A 6226-nucleotide genomic window follows, 5' to 3' on the forward strand; every position below is an offset into this window, starting at 1 on the left:
CCCGTGTGACAAAGACCACCATCTACTTCTCTGACCTCTGCCTCGACCGCTTGTTCAATGGTTTGGGCCATTGTGCAGACAGTTGGGAGGCACTGGATGCGTGGCCCGCCTGAAACGCAGGCTCTAGGGATGCGTCACTGCACCCATGGAGCCCTCTGGTTATCCCAGAGCGAGGAGCCAGAGCTCTGCTCTGCCCCAGCCCTGGAAGGAAAAACAGCCCATCCATCCAACGCCAGAGAACTGTGGAAAGATGCCAAGGTACCCGGAGCCTAGAAGTGATGAGGCCCAGCGAAGAAATTCAGCTGCCCCCAACAAGTCCCAGGAGGGGCCAGGAGCCCTTCTGGGCAAGGAGTGCAGCATTGTGTTCCTAGAGACCTCTGAGCGGACGGAGCCTCCCCCGCTGGTCTCCTGTGCTGTGGAGTCCACTGCCGAGGTTTACCCTGAGCAGCCGGTGGTGTTCTTCATGAAGGGTCTCAGCAATTCCATGCAGCTGCCTCCAAACTCCACTTACCCAGCCTTTTCCCTCCTCTCAGCAATAGACAATGTTTTCCTCTTCCCTTTGGATATGAAAAGGTTGTTTGAAGGCATACCATTGTTTTCATGGTACACTTAAGTGTTCAGAGAATCTTAGAGTGCCCATGTTGGGAGGAACCACAGAAAATGAGTCCAACCTACTCACTTGATAGATGGGTAAACTGAGGGTAAGCACTGTGTCAGATATGGGACTAGAACCCAGATCCTTTAACTCTTGCCTGGCCTTCTTTCCATGGTGTTGAACCCTGATTCAAGTAATCACGAGAAATATAAGTTAGATTTACCTTTAGCCTGCTGTCTTTTGCTTCCAGTTTTCTATCTTAGTATCAAGGTTATATGTGGGGCTATTCTTAACTGAATGAGTTTCTATATCTTTTTTTAGGTGTGTATACTCTTTATTTTTCACTGATAGTTTTAATTTATCCATGTTAAACTTTTTTGCACCTGAAGGGGAAACTAGTCAATATTTCACTTGAAAGTTATATAAATAGAAAACTCATAAAAGATCAGGTAGAATGCTGTTATATGAGATTGGGTATATTAATATGATCAAGAAATTTCTGGAACTCTCAAGAATTTTTTAATCTTCACCTTAGTAAAAGCATAATAGGAAAGTAATATCTCAATTAAATATTTCTCTCATCAGGACCCACAATCAAGTAATGTTTTAGGAACCTATAGCATAACTATTCAATGATTCCATTATGCACGTTTTAGCTGTGCCATCTTATGAAAACTACAACAAGGGGCTAAGTACTCTTATGTTGTAAAGTAATCGTAATTATTTTAGCTAGGTAACTCTCCCCCCCCCCAATTTACGTGGAAAAAAAAGACCTGAAGAAGAAAATATACAACCTGCAGTAACAGTAAGTGTTTTATTATAAATTGGCAGTGAATTTTGTGATGAGAATGTTAATTTTATAAATTAAATAATTTTTTAAAACAATTGAAAATTGACATCAAAATACATAATGATATTTGTCTACCATATAAAGTCCTAAATTCTAATCATAGACTGGATGAAATATCAAAAAGCCTTTTCTCTGTAAAGATCCAGAAAGTCAATGCTTTAGGTTTTGCAGGCCAGGAGGCACAACTGAAGCCATTTATGAAGATACTTGTATTAGTTTCCGATGGCTGTGTAACAAAATACCACAGACTTGGTAACTTAAGAAAACAAAATCGTATTCCCTCACAGTCACGGAGACCAGAAATCCCAAATCAGTTTCACGGGGTGGATAGCAAGGGGCTGGCAGGGTCCACTGCCCACGGGGTTGGAGGGTCTCCAGGGGAGTTTCCTTCCCGTGGGGCTCGTCACCACTGTCTCTGCCTCCATCTTCGCGCCCTCTTGTCCCACTTGTGTGTGTCCGTGTGTGAGCTCTCCCTCTATCTCACAATGTAAAGACATTTGTGATTGCATTTAGGGCCCATCAGGATAATCTCCCATCCCAACATCTTCAGTTTATCACATCTGCGAAGACCCTTTTGCCAGAGGAAACAGTTATAGGTTCCAGGACTCAAGCCCTGATATCTTTGCATGGCCGTTGTTCAACCCACTACAGTATTCATTTATCAAAAAGCAAGACTCCTCTCCACCCTGCCTCATTCCCCTGGGGCTGTCCTGGGTGGAGGGCGCACCTCCACCCAGGTGCTGTAGCTGGAGACATTTTCTAGGCCAAGCGACAGGACTGCGTGTACGGCTGTCTGTGTGTCGGGGGCAGGAAGAGGAATTGGTCAGCTTCACCCCCGTCCCCTGTGACTGTAGATCCCACCCTGCCCATCTCCTCCTGGAGTCCGGAAGTTTCAAAGAGGGACCCGTTAGGAGGAGGTAGAGCGATTCACCAGACTGAGATTTCACCTGCAGTCGCCAGCACCGAGTTCCTAACAAATCAGTGGCGACTAGTGTGGCCCTGGGCAGCAGCAGGACCCGCCACAGTCAGGCGCTGGTAGTGGAAAAGGACTCGGTGCAAGGCACCTGCCTACCGGGTCCCTGCGGTGTCAGTGCTCTCCCGCCAGAGGGCGCTCCAGCACTGTACAAGACCAGGCATCGTGCTGGCTCAGGACCCCGCTTCTCCACACCTGGGCTCAACTAACGTGGCCTTAACTGTGATTGCTCCCTAGGAAAAGAAACCTCTACTCAAGTTGTTTTGGGAGATACTACACACTATGGTCATTTCTCACAAACTAATCGTCCACATGAGGAGATTAAAGGTTCTGTATAGTTCTGAACTAAAGAGACTTTATTTTGATTCATACCAGCATTTTTTTAAACTTATTTGAGCATAGAACCCACTTTCAGGATGACGTAAATGTTTTTCTTGGAGCTAACGTTTCATGGAACACAGCTTGGGTTTCTCTAAGCTGCACCTCAACTTTGCTATGCTGGGCATTAGGAACAAGGAGGGCCTTGGCACACAGCTCTTAAGTGTCTGCCCCATCTAACCTGCTGGGCACTGCACCAGGGCGAGTGTCCCTACCCTTGGGTGGGGCTGGGTGGGGCATGTGCTGGCCCGGTGAGGCCACCTCGGGATAGCTGAGGGCCCGCTGTTAGGGATGCCCCACGTGTCATCAGCTGCTGGTGACCGCCGGGTTTGCTGCAGTGATTGGGCAGCTGTAGCCCTTGAGGTGCCCAGGGTTGAGTACAGTGGGGGAGGGAGGGGGTGAGTAGTCAGAACCCTCATCCCCTTTCTGTGCTCACTCTTGGGGGAGCTCTTGGGTGTTAGGCTGATATCAGTCCAATGCCCACCTTCAGGCGGCTTCCTCCTCCTCGGGTTCTGGGAGGCTTTTGATATCTTATGTCTGTGGATCAGTTCACTAACAATCACCAACTTACCAACTAATCAACACATTCTCTACCCAAACCATTTTGATTAAATAAGTGGATATCTGGGGCCAGATTGCCTGGGTTCCAATTCAACTTCTACCTCTCTGACTTTGGACAAATTATTGAATTTCTTGAGTGTTTCAGTTTTTCACTTGAAAAATGGGAATAAGCATAACACCAATCTTTGATAATGTGTGTGGATTATAAAAAACTGAGGACAGTTTTTGATAAATTTTAGCTATTATCATTTATTAAGTCTTCAGCAATTGTATGTCATATGATTACGTAAACAACTCTTGTGAAGATATCTGCAAAGTTTTAGTTAATCTGTTTCATTTGGCATTTTAAAAATTTAAATTTCTTGGGGTGACATTGATTAAGAGGTTTCAAGTGTACACTTCTGTGATACTGGATCTGTATATCCCACAGTGTGCCTGCCTCCTACAGTCAATCCATCTCCATCAGTCGGTCCGGCCTCTCCACCCCTCTCCCCCTTCCCTCTGGCAAACACCACATTGCTTGTCAAAGCCAAGAGTTGCGGTTTAATCTTTTAATCAACATATAGCAATTTAGAAAAATCTATTTTGTTTTTCTGCATTCAAAGTTTTAACATTGCATTTGGGAACATTGCCATTTATCATGAGTTACTTTTATTCTTTCTGAAGGCATTTTCTGTGTTGTTCACCTCGTAGCATTTGCAGTTTTCCACCCCTTTCCGCTCCATGTCCAATCCATCGAAATCTGACGGCTTGCTCTTTCCCACGCGTGCAGGATCTGACCACTTTTCTCACCTCTTCTATTATCATCCTCCTTCACCATCACCTCCTGGCTGCGTTATTTCAACAGCCCCCTAACTTGCCTCTTTGCTTCTGCCTTCGCCACCTCCCAACACCCCCCCAACACCTGTTTTCCACAGAGCAGCCAATGGGATGTTTTGAAGACTAATTCAGATCATATTCTTCCTTTCTTCCAAATCTCCCAAATAAGTCCAGCTTTTACCCAGCTCACATAACCTGCCCTTCTTCTCTACCTCCCGCCTCTCTGGTCATATCTCCTACCTCTCTTCCCTCACTACTCCACTTTGGCCAGTGCCATCCTCCCATTCCTGCCTCAGGGCCCTTGCACTAGCTGTTCCCTCTACCTAGAACCTTCTCAGAGAGATATCAGCATAGTTCACCTACCCTCTTTCTTCCAGATTCTGCAGGAACCCAAGATACGATTGTGCTCCACGCTGCCCCCTTCATAGTTCCCTCACCCAGCTAGTTCCCTTCATAGTCCTTACGAACACCCAACATATTATACATTTCTTCATTGTCCATCTTCTCCCAGTAGAGACTTTTGTCTTTGTTCATCGGCATGTCTTTAGCAGCTGCCACAGAGCTTGGCACATAGTAAGTAGGTCCTTGTTAAATATTAAAGGAATTAATCAGTGAATGAACATCTACATGCATGCATGCATTTTAAGGAACTTTTCTCAATTTTTCAAATAGCATACATGTTGATTTTTTCTATAGTTTTCTACTTTATCTTTTCCTTTGTCAGTTTTTTTACATTTTTAGGACTTTAAAAGTTTCTTCCTCCACGGTTTCATATTTGTAGACCCTGTACAACCCACTGAAATTGACTCAGTTCACTGTGCCATCCCTCCTGGGTTTCTACTTTACCTTTCCACTGCTTTAGTTTTATAAAAAAAAAAAACAATTTCATGAAATCTTTAAAAGCCACTAAAGTCTTCCCATGGATACTGGTTACTGTCAACTGTTTACCTCAAGGCAACTTTTGAGAGTGGAGGAGAATTTTGGTAAATTCTCAAAATTGGGCTTCTGGCAAATAGAGTTTGGGGAAGCTGGCTTGCTGGCCCCTCCCCAGCTCCTGGGCCTGGGCTCCTCCTGTGACCTACCCCCTCCCTCCCCCCCGCCCCGCCCCGCACCTTCATCCCCCCTCCCCCACACCTCCTTCCCCGCTGCTGGGGGCTGATGCGCTCCTGCTCTTGCAGATCAGCTGAAGTGCTGAGATCAGCTGAAGTGCTAAGCGGAACTGGCTCCACGTCAGCTCAGATACGTCCCGCCTGGGCATCATCTGGAAGTACGGCGGCGTCTACATGGACACCGATGTCATCTCCATCAGGCCCGTCCCCGAGGAGAACTTTTTGGCTGCACAGGCTTCTCAGTACTCAAGTAACGGCGTATTTGGATTCCTCCCCCGCCACACCTTCCTGTGGGAGTGCATGGAGAACTTTGTTGAACACTACAATTCACACCTTTGGGGCAACCAGGGACCCAATTTGATGACGAGGATGTTGAGGCTGTGGTGCAAACTTGAAGACTTCCAGGAGGTGAGCGACCTCAAGTGTTCGAACTTGTCCTTTCTATACCCCCAAAGATTTTACCCCATCTCCTATCCAGCGTGGAGGCGCTACTATGAAGTCTGGGACACAGACCCGAGCTTCAATGACTCCTACGCCCTGCATCTTGTGGAGCCACATGAACCAGGAAGGGAAGGGCGTGGTTAGAGGCAGCAACACGCTGCCTCTACTCTACTGCAAGCACTGTTGCAGGACCTACCAGGTCCTGGTTCAAGGCCCAGAGGAGTTGGTGACTGGGGAGTTGGGCCCAGGGGACAAATAGAGCCAATGCTGGTTCGTTGCTGCTACATCATGAAACTAAGCACTGCCCGGAGAGCCACGCTCTCCCTTGATCGCCACTTTCCCCAGGGGTGGGGGGCTCACCCACATGTCAGTTACGATTAGCTTCCTCTGCCTGAAGCAGAGAAGTCCCAAAGACCTTTCGCCTGATTCTGTGTCAGGGACTGACTCTGGTGCCACCAAATCTTGTGTGTGCTGTGGCAGAGGTGGCGCTGCAGGGGGTG

The 6226-nt window shown here is 47.1% G+C and overlaps 1 pseudogene; it reads left to right on the plus strand.

Moving 5' to 3' along the window:
* Positions 1-250: 250 nt before the first annotated feature.
* On the plus strand, positions 251-5985 carry LOC129088120 (alpha-1,4-N-acetylglucosaminyltransferase-like; annotated as a pseudogene).
* The last annotated feature ends 241 nt before the right edge of the window (positions 5986-6226 follow it).

This window comes from Pteronotus mesoamericanus, unplaced genomic scaffold (assembly GCF_021234165.1).
Source record: "Pteronotus mesoamericanus isolate MK-2021 breed Mesoamerican mustached bat unplaced genomic scaffold, CSHL_Meso_final scaffold_54, whole genome shotgun sequence".
Lineage (NCBI taxonomy): Eukaryota > Metazoa > Chordata > Mammalia > Chiroptera > Mormoopidae > Pteronotus > Pteronotus mesoamericanus.